General features: G+C 49.0%; 1 protein-coding gene across 1 annotated transcript in view; it reads left to right on the forward strand.

Annotated features, from left to right (window-relative positions):
* Nucleotides 1-13,587, forward strand: part of Prkcz (protein kinase C zeta) — a 111,572-nt gene that overhangs the window by 21,100 nt on the left and 76,885 nt on the right.

Raw genomic sequence — 13,587 nt, forward strand, 5'->3', positions numbered from 1 at the left:
ATGTATTTCCCTAGTTTCTGTGTAACACACTTGTGTGGTGATTTGTAGACCTCTCAAACTAAGTTGGTTTTCATTTGCCACGCTCCCTGCACCGGTCAGTTCAGCTCTCCCTATCTCTACCCTCCCCAGTATGGTCAGCTCCTTTGTTTGTTTTTTAATTAGCTTGGTTTTATTTAGAAATATGAATGTGTATGTGCCCCATATGGATGCATTGCCTAAGATGGTCAGAAGAGGGCATCAGATCCCCTGAAGTTACAGTTAAGCGCAGCTGTGAGCCACCACGTGGATGCTGGGAACCAAACCCAGGTCTTCCAGCGCAGCAAGTGCTCCTAACTCTTGTACCATCCCTCTAGCTTCTATTTAACCACTGCACACTACTAGCTATACTGCTGCTTTCCCCTTTTGGGGGAAACTTTTGGTTTTCCCTGGAGCATTCCTGATTTGTCTTTCCCAGTTTTGTTTTGTTTTTATTGGTCTGTTTTGGATGGGGGTGGGGGGTATCTCAGGCTTCCCAGGATGGGATCAAACTGGATGCATTTGACCTTAAACTTTGCCCCCTCCTGCCTCCACCTCTGTCAGCCAAGATACATCCCTAGCTTCTCTCAGTTTTTACATCTTTAAAGTTTATCGTTACTGTGTGCGTGTGAGAGAGATGTGCATCTGCTGTGTTTTGTGGCTGAGTGTGCCGTGCCACGTGTGTGCAGGACGACATTCTAGAATCAGTTCTTTCTACTTTTTTTTTTTTTTGGTTTTTCGAGACAGGGTTTCTCTGTATTGTTTTAGAGGCTGTCCTGGAACCCGCTCTGTAAACCAGGCTGGCCTCGAACTCACAGAGATCCGCCTGCTTCTGCCTCCCGAGTACTGGGATTAAAAGCGTGCACCACCAACGGCTGGCTCTACTTTTTTTTTATGTAATCCAATTTTATTTTATTTTTTTTCTTCTGCCACTTACAACAAACAGTGCTCTCCTCAACGATGCCTCTGAGAGAAAAAGGAGATGAAGTCCTGTTTCCAACTGTGGTGACAGGCGTGTCTCAGTTTCTCAGCCTCCGGTAGCTTTCCCTTTGTCCAGTCACTTGCCCTGGCAGAGTTAGCACATGAGGTTGACAGAAATCCTTCCTTTCGTACCTGTGCTAAAGGAAATAATTCTTCCTGTGTTTTTAGTCTATTTTTATTGTTGTCTGCTGGGCTTCCTTTTAATGGTAGTCATTTTTATTTGCTTCTTCCCTTCTTCTTTTTCCTCCTCCTCCTCCTCCTTCTTCTTATTCGCTCTCATATATTACATGGAACCCGCAGTTTTCCCAGTGTGGCATTAAAATCCCAGCACCCAGAAGGCAGAGGCAGGTAGGTTTCTGTGAGTTCTAGGCCAGCCCGGTCTACAGAGTGAGTTCTTTCTACTTTTTTGGGGTTTTTTGGTTTTTCGAGACAGGGTTTCTCTGTATTGTTTTGGAGGCTGTCCTGGAACTCTCTCTGTAAACCAGGCTGGCCTCGAACTCACAGAGATCCTCCTGCCTTCCGAGTGCTGAGATTAAAGGCGTGCGCCACCATCGTCCGGCTCTTTGTACTTTCGACGTGGGTCGTTGGAATCAAACTCAGGCCTCCAGCCTTGTGCATCGAGCGACCCACTGAGGCATCTCACCACACGAGAAGGCCCGTCTTCCCAGGCTGTGGGAGCCTTCCCCCAGCGCCTCCAGTTCTCGGGCACCGCCACTCTCCTCATTCGTGTTTCAGGACCTCCCGAGCCCAACCCAGAAATGTTGCAAACCCCCTCTGCTGGCTCTCTTGATCTAGCCTGTCTGCTTTTCCTCTCTTGGTATAACTGAGGGTTGAGGTCCATTCCAGAGACCCAAGAAAGAGGACATGGGTGGCCAAGTTTTAAATTCTCAAAAGCACTCTTGTAGCAGCTACACCTGTGGTGTCAGTTCACCTAGGTGTAAAATGTGTTTATGATGACCCTCGTGTTAGCTTGCGGCTTCTTGTGTGTTGACGGGAGTTTCTGTCCCACCTGGTCCCATAGCCGCTTAGTCCCAAATAAAAGCGCAGAGGCTTGTATTAATTGTAAACTGTTTGGCGCATGGCTCAGGCCTCTTTTTTTGGGGGGGGGGCTTTGGAGGCTGTCCCGGAACTAGCTCTTATAGACCAGGCTGGTCTCGAACTCACAGAGATCCGCCTGCCTCTGCCTCCCGAGTGCTGGGATTAAAGGCGAGTGCCTCCACCTCAGGATTCTTACTGGCTCTCTCTTAATTATTGACCCATTTCTATTAATCAATCTGTGTATCTCCAAGTGATCTTGGCTTACCAGTGATGCCCAGGCGTCCTACTTCCCAGTAGCTACATGGTGTCTCTCTTACAACTCACTCTCTGCGTTCCTCTTCTCAGAATTCTCCTAGTCTGTAAGCCCTGCCTGTACTTCTTGCCTGGCTAGATCCTCCCTGTCCATTGGCCAAACAAGCTTTATTCATTAACCAATAAGAGAAACATATATTCATATTATCCAGAAGGACATCCCCCATCATGGTATGATTCAGAAGTCAGACATTTTTGGGAGGGTGTGTGTAGTGTGTGTTCACGCGTGAGCACACGCGTGTTTCTCCTCAAGGATTTTAGTGTCTTTTTACTTGTCTGTGTGTTCTCAAGTTTCCTGGTATCATCCCTTGATACGGGGCTTTTAGGTCTCTTGTGCTAGGAACTCTTAGAGAGGACACATGCTGTTTGGATGTGAAAAGTTTTCATAGTTCTGTTTCCTTTCATGAACGACTTCCTTTCTGCTGTCTTTAGGGGTCCCCTCTGGTCATTGGTTGGGCCTCATAGACTGGTCCTCCAGTCTTCCCTGTCTCCTATCTCTATGGGATTTTTTTTTTCTCCCAGCTGTCACCAGGTGTTCTTGTCCAGACCATCCCTTAACTCCTTAAATGTCATACCATCCCTCCTCGGGTATTTTGTAAAAATCTTGATTTATATCCCAGGCTGCCCTGGTACTTACTGGTGTAGGTCAGGTTGGCTTCAAACTTCAAACAGTCCTCCTGCCCCCGTCTCCCCAAGTGCTAAGGTTTGTCACCACTTACCTTTTAACTTTTTAAGAAATCTTTGCTGCTCTCTGATGATTGTCCTTTTAAAAGTTGTATCCATCTCTTGGTCTGGAGGTAAAGGGCTCGGTCAGCTTGCAGGTGTCCTGAGTTCAATCCCCGGGACCCCACGAGACTGAGCGTCATGGCATACATCTGTAATACTAGGGTTTAGGAAATGGAGGATCAGGACACCACACTGGAGTCAGGTGCCTCCCAGCTTTTCTCGGCGGGGACAGCTCCTCAGATGGCCCTCGTTTCTGTTTCGATGAGAATTAGAAGATGCTGGCCGTGTGTGTGATACCCTACACGTGGGTCTGTCTGGTGCTTTCTCACCTAGTCTGAGTTCTCAGAGTTTGGGAAGGAAGACTTGGGAGGGGAAGGGCACCTCTCACCACCTTGCCGTCATCTCAGACTGTCCGGCGTCCACGCGGCCGGGCCCTGCTGATTGTCAACCACCCCTGGCTGGTGTCTCTCCACCAAGAAGTGGCCCTCCCCTGCCCCTCACTGTGTTGGAGGACAAGGATGCTACTAGCACAGCCTGTGCACAAGGCGCGTCTCTCGAGAGGAGAGATGCCACACAAATGACACTCTGGTCTCCTGTGTGAGAATCTTTGTTTCTTCTCCCATTTACTGATTTGTTGGATCTCCCTCCTGTCACAGTGTCAGGTTAGAGCCCGGGTTGGGGGTCTTCTGCTTGGTCTACGGCCCCCAGGTGACCTGGCCTTGGGCTTTGGGGCTCCTTCAGGGTTGCTCTGATGGATGGTGACGGATGGCCAGGAGGACATGGTGGCTCGGATCAGAGTCACCTCCTCCCCCCCCGTCCCCCCCGTAAGCTCATCCGGCTGAATGTTTGTTCCCCAGTTGGCGGGAGAATTAGGGCCCGCGTCACTGGGGATAGGCTTTAAGGTTTCAAAAGACTCACCCCATTCCCGATGCATGCACTCTCTCTGCCAAGATGTGAGCTCTCAGTAGTTTCACGGTGCTGCTGCTGCTTGTCCCTTCTGTCCCGGGTGCCTTTTCCTCCTGAGGGTGTGTGTCCGGGAGTGAGGGATACGGGGCTTCATGTGTGTCCGGGTGTGCATAGAGGTGCTGCGGGCCTCCTGAGCCCTTCAGGACAGACTTTGCAAAGCTCAACCTTGGAGCTGCTGTTTGACTCGCTGCCTCAGGCCAACAGGCAACAGAAAGAAATGACTTTGAGCAGGGACTGTAATTAATCGTTTTGTGAGTATAAGATACTTGAGTTAAGTGTTCATACCTGGTAAGCGTTCAACACAGACGGGGAGTTGAGGATTTGTTGTGCCTGTGGCCTGTCTCCCTGATACAAATACTTCTTCCAGGCAGGCTCTAGGCTGTGCACACATAGGGACTCACACAGTAGGGCCACCAAGGGTGGAGCCTCATCTCAGGGACTTTATTGGAGAAAGACGTCAGGGAGGTGGCCGGGCTCTTTTTGGTCTGTTGAGGATCCCTGCTGTGCCTGTCATGGCATGTCAGAGTTGCATCTATTTGGTTGGCCTTGGGCTGTCCCTCAACCTCATAGGTGGGCGGGAGGCTCTGGGGATGGCCAGCTGGGTGCTATGTGCCTACCTCAGGGAGCTCCTTTGTCCTTTTCATCTTCAGTCGATTTGGAGAGGAAGCCACTTTCTGGCTGCCACGCTGTTGAAGTCAGTTTTAAGTTCCCCAGGCCCGGTTCTCCCTGGCACACTCTCTCCTGTGTCACCGGCATAGAAGTCTTTGGGTTCTTGACTACATTTTAGGCCCGTTTGAAATTACAGCAAGTCCCCGATTTATAGTGGGCTCGTAGGGCCCATTGTACAGCCCGTTGTTGGCACACCCCTAGAATCCCAGCAGTCAGGAGGATTGAAAGCTCAAGGCTACCCTGTGCTACAAAAGACGAACCTCTCTTTAAAAAAAAGGGAAAGAGCCAGGCGTTGGTGGCACACACCTTTAATCCCAGCACTCGGGAGACAGAGGCAGGCGGATCTCTGTGAGTTTGAGGCCAGCCTGGTCTACAGAGCAAGTTCCAGGACAGTCTCCAAAACAATACAGAGAAACCCTGTCTTGAAAAACAAAAACAGGAAAGAAAGACAGAAAGGAAGAGAAGAAAGAAAATGTGTTTTTATTTATTATCCTAGGATTGGAGAGATGGCCCCGTGGCTAAAAGTATATGTTGCTCTTGTACACAGACGCTATCTTAATTATAAAACTGTTGGTTGATGGCTAGGGCTTCTTATCGACTAGCTCTGTCTTAATTATTAACCCATTTCCGTAAATCTGTGTATTTCCACATGGTCTTATCTTAGCGGAGAAGGGTCCAGACCTGTTACTCCTTCCTCAGCTACATGACGTCTCTTCGCCGTCTCTCTCTCTCTCTCTCTCTCTCTCTCTCTCTCTCTCTCTCTCTCTCTCTCTCTCTCTCTCTCTCTCTGTGTGTGTGTGTGTGTGTGTGTGTCTACCTTTCCCAGAATTCCTCATTTCCTAGTCCCGCCTATCTTCCTGCCTCTACTGGCCAAACAGTGTTTTATTCATCAACCAATAAGAGAAACATATATGCAGAAGGATGTCCCCCATCAGAGGACTTGGTTCCAGTACTCACATGGTAGCTTATAATGGTCAACTAACTTTGGGTCCAGAGGACTGGGTGTCTTCCTCACCTCTTCTGCCGCCGTGGCGAACATGCATACATGCGGGTGAAAGACCCACACATAAAATGATTCTCTTTTTAAAATCCATTTTATATTTGTCTAAATAACATTATCCAATGGAATCTGTTTTCTTTTTTTAATTTATTAATGTTTGTAGGGCAAAGGGCTTAAACCTGGGGTCTTGGCGTGCTAGGCAAGTGTCCTACCACTGAACTATACTCTGCTCTCTCTGCCTTTTCTAACTTGAGACCGTATTTTGCTAAGTTGCCTGGGCTGACCTTGAACTCAGGGTCCTCCTGCTTCAGTCTTCCCAGTAGCTGAGATTTCGGGTCATTGCCACCAGGCCTGGCGACGCAATCGTTTTCAAGCACAAACGAGCGGGCAAGCAAAGTTTATGATGGGGTAGTATGCTTCTATACCTGGTTCGGCAGGAGCAGACGGGTCCCTGCACCTGCCTCCGTGTTCAGTCTGTTTCAGATGCTGGCTCCGGTTGGGGTTGTGAGCAGAACCAGTGTTTTAGTCCCAGATAAACGGTAAGACCTGCCTATTGGTTCCTGTAGGGTAGTTCAGCGCTGGGGTGACTTCTCACCTTACTATAGAGCTTAGAGAGCAGGGCTCAGTCTTCCATTTGAATAGGCCATTAATTAACATGCTGGTCTGGGAAGGTGGCATTCTCAGGGGGCCTCACCAATTCCGGCAGCGCCATAGAGGGTTTCCTCTACCTTCATGAGGGGATTCCATCTATTGTCATGCTCACTGGAGAAGTGATTGTCTTCTTCTGGGCACTGTGAACTCATGCACCCCCCCCCCCATACCTTGCTGGGTTTAGCTAGCTGCCTCTGTTCATCATGCTCCCACACACGTGGTTCTCGTGTCATGGGTCTGCAGCTCTATACGTGGTCAGCTGAGCCCTGGGGTGTGTGGCGGTGAGGCATCCGGAGTCCTTTGTGTCTAGGCCCCATCTCGCCCAGGCTTTCCCAGACCTGTGCCCATGTGGCTATACCCCATCACCAAGGAGAGTCAGGCACAGAGTGCAGGACAGGTGTCATAGGTAGGTTGTGGGTTGGGGGGTCCCCTGTCTGCTGGGCTAGGAGTCTATATAAATGAACTCAACGGTGAGCCTTGAGTCAGGACGGTGGAAGATACCATATCTGGGCCCTGTCGCCCTCAGCTTCGATAGTCTGTGGCCTGTGAATCTACCATGATTGCAGGCTGTGGAATTGTAGTCTGTGGCCTATGACTCTACCATGATTGCAGGCTGTGGAATTGTAGTCTTTGGGAAATATATGTTCTGGCAAAATATATATATATATATATATGTATGTATGTATGTATGTATGTATGTATGTATGTATGTATGTATCAGTCGTGTTTTCAAAGTCTTTGCATACTCATTTAAAGGGAAGACAAGGGTGTGGAGTGCACATGCAGTCTAACCCCTGCAGGGATGTTCACAGGGCACTGCACAGCTGCCCTACCTAGAGCCATGTAGCTAGGAGCAACATGCGGAATCCCACTGCTCACTGTGCACACTGTTCTGCGCTGCATCTCAGAATCCAGGCTCAGGCCCCATACCCGCTGTCCCTCCGCTTGCCTGCCCGCCAGTGAGTCCCGGGATCAGCTTTCACGCTAGGCTGTCGCGTGCAGCCAAAAACCCAAATAGCCTGCCACAGCGCGCTTATGTCTCCCCGTTTGCCAGTGCATGCATCGTGGCTTGGTTTGTTTTTGCTTGTTTGTTGCTTTGGCGTTTGAGTTAGAGTCTTGCTGTAGAGCCCAGGCTGGCCCAGAACTCCCAAGCCTGCCCAGCGCTGGGATTATAGGCTCTAGTCGGCTGCATATTTGTTTAAAGAAAAATCACTTGTCATCTGTCTAGCTGCTTAGAGCCAATGTGCATATTGATTGTGTATCAAGCACACAGGACCATCTCCAGATGCAGAGAAGACTGGATGGCGGGGGGGGGGGGGAGGGGGGAGGCTGCTGCGGATCCTGGCTCCCCCTCTCCTTGGCAGCGTCAGTATCGTGGGTGGGGTTTTCTACTGGGCTGTCGTGGGCTTGCCGAGCAAAAGTTTCTTTTCTGCCTTCACTTGTGATAGCAGTGTAGCTTAAGGAACTGTTCTTTCTCTCCTCCCTGTTAAAAATGAGAGCTAACATTAAGTCAGGGTTTCGTGTGTGTGTGTGTGTGTGTGTGTGTGTCTGTGTGTGTGTGTGTCTGCATGTGCACACACACAGCAGAAGACAGTCTGAGCACCATTCACCTTGGATTTTATTTATTTATTTATTTATTCATTCATTCATTTATTTTGGTTTTTCGAGGCAGGCTTCTCTGTGGCTTTGGAAGCTGTCCTGGAACTAGCTCTTGTAGACCAGGCTGGCCTCGAGCTCACAGAGATCCACCTGCCTCTGCCTCTCGAGTGCTGGGACTAAAGGCATGCGCCACCAACGCCCGGCTGGATTTTATTTTTTATAGATTTAAAAAAAATTTCTTTTGAGACAGGGTCTTCACTGGCTTGGAATTTGCCAGATAGGTTAGGCTGGCTGGCCATCAGTCTTACAGATCCCCGTGTCTATCTTTCCCGTTGCTGAGATTATAAATGCAGGCCACTAAGCCTGCCTGTAAGAAAACAAAAAAACAATTTCTAAAGATCTGGCTCAGGTCCTCATGTTTGCAAAGTATGCTTTACTGACTGGACCATCTACCAGCCCAAGGGTTTCCTTTTTCTTTAATTGTATGTGTATGAGTGTTTTGTCCGCATATGTGCATGTGTGCCTGGTGCCTTCAGATGACAGAAGAGGGTGTCACATCCCATGGAATCGGAGTTACAGGAGGTTGTGGGCTGTCATATAGATGCCGGGAACCAGGTCTGAATCATCTGCAAGATCAACAAGTGTTCTCAACTGCTGAGCCATCTCGTTAGCCCTTAAGGATTTTTTTTTTTCTGAAGTTGGATTTGTTATAGACCACATCTGTCACCATTTAAAATCTTCTAATTCATTAATTTGTGCATGTGTTTGTGTGTGGGGGGGTGTCTGAGCTTGCGTGCGTGCGTAAATAAGAGAACAGCTTTCAGGAATTGGTTCTTTCCTTCTACCATGTGGGGATCCAGTAATCGGATTCTGGTAGTCAGTCAGTGGCAGGTGCCTTTACCCGCTAAACCATCTAATCTGAAGCATTAATATCACCACGCGTAGCTGGTAGGAGCTCCCTCCGCAGCCCATGTGCCCTGACATATGTCCCTCCACTCTCTGACATGACGATCACCTTGCACTTGCCCGCTTCAACCCGGGACGAGCCTTGCTTCTGAGGCTTTCTCCTGCTGATGGGGAAATGCATTCGGAAACCATCCCAAGTGTTAACTTCTGCTAGGCCCTCTGGACTCTGGGGTTGGGCTGAGCTTAGTGTTGGGTTTGCATGGTCTCCCCGTTCTGGGCAGGACAGGAACTCACTTCCCCATGCCCAGTTCCTCTGCTCTTTGCTTTAATCTCTCAGCTCAACCCTTGGGCAGTCATGTCCACCTCTGTGCTCTGGCTCCATAGGCAGGCATGGACATCCTGGGGCAGCCCCACCACTGTGCACAGACCTGAACTCATGGGGTTCTGACCCGGGAATACTCCTCGATGAGCGTGCTCTCGGGATGTACTGTGGAAACCACTTGCCTTCTCAGTGGCACTGCCGTTGGTATTGTGGTCAGCTAGGTTCATTCCTCCGTTTGCAATTGTTTTAGTCATTTCCCTCATTGTTTTATTTGGGGATTACGTAAGTCATTAACATGATTCAAAAAAACCGAAAACCCGACCAGGCGATGGTGGCGCCCACCTTTAATCCCAGTACTCAGGAGTTTGAAGCCAGCCTGGTCTACACAGTGAGTTCCAGGATGGCCAGGGTTACACAGCCAAACCCTGTCTCAGAAAAACAAAGCAAAACAAAAAAAATCATACACGTGCGTGCATACACGTGCATGACATTTGCATCTTTCTGATCTGTAGAGTATGGTCTAGCATTTATTCTGTGTCTAGCTTTCTCTCATTTAGTTAAACAATTTAGTTGTGTTTACTTGCTTGCGTGTGCTTGTACATGTGTGGGTTTGCATGCCACAGTGAGTCCTGGGGATCAGATTCATACCCTCCAGGCCATCAAGTGCCTCTCCCCATGGAGCCTGTCAACTTCTTTTAAAAATTAATAACTGTTTGTATGTATTTAGGTAGGATGAGAATAGAAGTAAAAACAACACAGGTTTAAATACCAACAAAGACCCCAAACTTAATGTAACCCAGGAAAACGGCATTGATTAGACCCATCATTTATTGTCTGTTTGGCACATTCCTGTAATTTCCTCCAACGTTTTCTACTGGCGAATAATTTGATTTTTTTTTACTCAACTCTAACAGTTTTTCAATGTTTTCCTTTTTGCAAAAATCTCCAGAGAATTCAGCTTTTTTTTTTTTTTAATATAGTAGGGTAAGGGAAAGGGGGAAAAAAAATCACCTGTGACTATTTAGAAAACCTTTTCAGGGGGTTGGAGGGATGGCTCAGGGGTTAAGAGCACTGGCCGCTCTTCCAGAGGACCCTGAGTTCACTTCCTAGCCCCCCTCCCCCCCCCCCCCCGCATGGCAGTTCACAGCCGTCTGTAACTCTAGTTTCAGGACACCTGACACCCATGACAAAGCACCAGTGTGCATAAAAATAAAATGTGTAAAAAAAGAATAAAGAAAATCTTTTCGAGCTGAGCAAGTGCATGCTGGTAACCCCGGGTCTTAGGAAACGGGGAAAGAAGAGTCAGCAGTTCAGGGCCAGCCTGGTGCGGGCACCACGCAGTAAGGGTTCAGCAGAACAGTTAATGCTTCAAAGAGAAAAAAAGGTGTTTAAGATGAGTCACTACATGAGAAACCTTAAAATACCTTATAGACCTGCGGGTCTTCAGTGACGCAAATGAGTGAGATTTTCCCAAAGTGTCTGTAGGGAACTTGTGAAGCATAGGGGCACAGGCTTCTTCCTAGAACCACCAGAAAAAACAGAAAAAAAAAAAAAAGCTGGGCATGGTGGCACTCTGTGTTCCAGCACTGGAGAGGCACAGTTAGGAGGATCCTCAGGTCTCACTGGTTGGTCTGTGTAGCCCAGTTGGTCAGCTCCAAGTCCCGTTGAGAGACCCTGTCTCAAAAAGCAGGTAAGCAACTCCTGAGTGATGCTGCCCAAAGCAGACCTCTGGTCTCCAGATACATGAGCAAACATGTACATCTGAATACACATGATCATGAACACACACACACACACACACACACACACACACACACACACACACGGTGGGGTGGGGGAGAAGAGTAGAATCTTTCTCCCAAATTTGAAAACAATTCTAAAATTTCATGTTACGCTATGTTACCAACCATTGTTAAGGCTGGATGATGGGGAAGTTTTGTTTTGAGCTACTCGCCTGGGATTTGCAATCCTCCTGTCTCAGCCTCATGAATGCTGGGGTTAGGTATGTGCCATCATTTCTGAGTCTTCTTTATTTGTTTTTCTGTTTTGTTGGTTTGGGGGTGTGTGTGTGTCTGTGTGTCTGTGTCTGCATGTGTGTGTGTAGGGCATACCCACATGCGTGCACATGCATTTTATAGGCAAAAAAAACCCCCCCTCTATTTCTCTTCCATTTTATTTAAGACATGCTCTCCTAATCAACCCAGAACTTACTGGCCAGATCGCTCAGGAGAACCCCGTCTTTGCCTTGCCGAAACTGGAATTATAGGAGGCTGCCATGCTTACCCAGAAGTTATCTGGGTTTCTGGGGGAGCCAAACACCAGCCTCATGCTCCGTCAAGCACTTAACTGCTAAGTCTTATCTCCAGTTCCTTTCTAAATGTCTTGATAGAACCCTGGGGGCCTTGTGCATGCCAGTCAAGTGCTCTAATTCTGAACTGAATCCCGGTCCTTCATTTAGTTTTAAACAAAGAAGATTCTGTAAAAAAAAAAAAAAAAAAAAACAGAAAGAATATAGGATGGGTTTGGGGGTTTGGGGTGTCACCATGTTGGTGACTAGACCTGCTGATGGCTGGGACTGTGGCACTACCCCTCACCACATCAGCATGTCGGCCCGTGTCCCGAGATGCCAGCTCACAAGGCTCATTACCCTGTTCATAAAACCCGTGCTCAGAGGGGTTTTGACGTTGCCTTATTTTTGCATTTATTATTTTGTTTTCATCCTACCTTCTGCAAGCGCTTGATGATGCCGCATTGCCAAGAAGAATATCCCAAGAGATCTGAGCAACATGTGATTGTGTAACCCAGGGGCGGGGGAAATCTGTTGTGTAAAGAAAAAAAAGCATAGTTTGGGTAGGTTTTGTGTGTGTGTGTGTGTGTGTGTGTGTGTGTGTGTGTGTGTGTGTGTGTGTGTGTTTCTTTTCCTGTAAAGGCCTGTTGGAGAACTTTCTAATTTTTGCTTCTGTTTTTAATGGGCTGATGCACTATGCCAAGCAGGGTTGGGTCCTCTTTTTTTCCTCTGAGAACCTGCCTTTTAGCATTGTGGTGATGGTGCAGTTGTCCAGAACGGTCAGCACCTGCTCCTCAGGAAAGGCCCGGCCAGCCTTGAGGCGAGGGGACGCTGGGGATGGGTGTGAGAGGCAGGCTGCTCAGTGACTGGCACGTGTTGGCCGCCTGGATGCCTGGCTTGAAGGCATCCTTTGTTCTGACAATAGCACTGACAGCCCTGAATGGAGCTTTCTCTGTGTGCAGAGGGGGTTCGGGGGCCTCGGGGTTTGGAGTGGTGATTCTATAACCTCCGCTTCTGCAGCCTCAGGAAGGTCAGTCACTCTGCCTGTCCCCTAGCTAGCTGGTTCCGGCACCTCCCTCTCCTTTGGGTCACCCGTCCCTGCAGTGGATCCTGTACTAAGGAAACCGGGGCTGTAGCCCATGCTTATCAGACTCTGTGCCCTTCCCACCTCTATAGTGTTTAGTCAAGACAAAGTTGGGGCTTTCTGCTCCTGCTTTACCTTCTGCTTGGGCAGTTCCTCTGCGAGAGATCGCAGCGAACGCCCACCCTGTTCTGCCCGTCCCATTCCCTTCCTCCAGAGTCTGCCCAAAGACCTTGTTCTCCGGGCCTCTTTCTGAGAAGTCTCACCCCGCACTGTGGCCCCACCACATGAAGGCTTTGATCTCGGTGCATCCTGAGGTCTAAAAGTCCATGCCTGGGATCCCCCACAACCACCCCCTCCCCAGGCTCCCTTCCTCGGGCCAGGCATCCTTCAGTGAGGATGGTCTGGTGAGTGGTGGCCCACCCCCTTGCCTCCCACCCCAGAAGCTGCCTCCAAAGGGCCCAGAGCCAGGTCTGCCAGGAGGAGCTGAGCCTCACCTTTCCGCTGGCCCGCGTGCAGTGAGTGTCACCTCCCCTATCTAGGTCAGGCTGCGGACACTGCGGAGCCAGCCTGGAGCGAGTTACGTGCGTGCGCTCATCTCACATCTCCAGGGGCCGTGATAGCGGCAGGGGGGGGGGTCTTTTACATTTGTATTTTTTCAAATCGAAAAGTAATACATGCTGATTGCACAGAACCTGAAAGGCACAGCAAAGTGTTAGGAGGAAACTAAAGTCGCCTTTCCTGGTACCCTCTGGAGAGCACATTTTCTTTTCTTTTTTTTATTATTTGTTGTTTATGCAATCCTTTGCCTGCATGCCAGCAGAAGGCACCAGATCTCATGTGGTTGCCAGGAATTGAACTCAGGACCTCTGGAAGAACACTCAAGTGTTCTTAACCGCTGAGCCATCTTTCCAGCCCCCCCTTTTTTTTTAAAGATTATATTATTGCCGGGCGTTGGTGGCGCACACCTTTAATCCCAGCACTCTGGAGGCAGAGGCAGGAGGATCTCTGTGAGTTCGAGGCCAGCCTGGTCT

This window comes from Mesocricetus auratus, unplaced genomic scaffold, assembly GCF_017639785.1.
Source record: "Mesocricetus auratus isolate SY011 unplaced genomic scaffold, BCM_Maur_2.0 Super-Scaffold_100042, whole genome shotgun sequence".
Classification (NCBI taxonomy): Eukaryota; Metazoa; Chordata; class Mammalia; order Rodentia; family Cricetidae; genus Mesocricetus; species Mesocricetus auratus.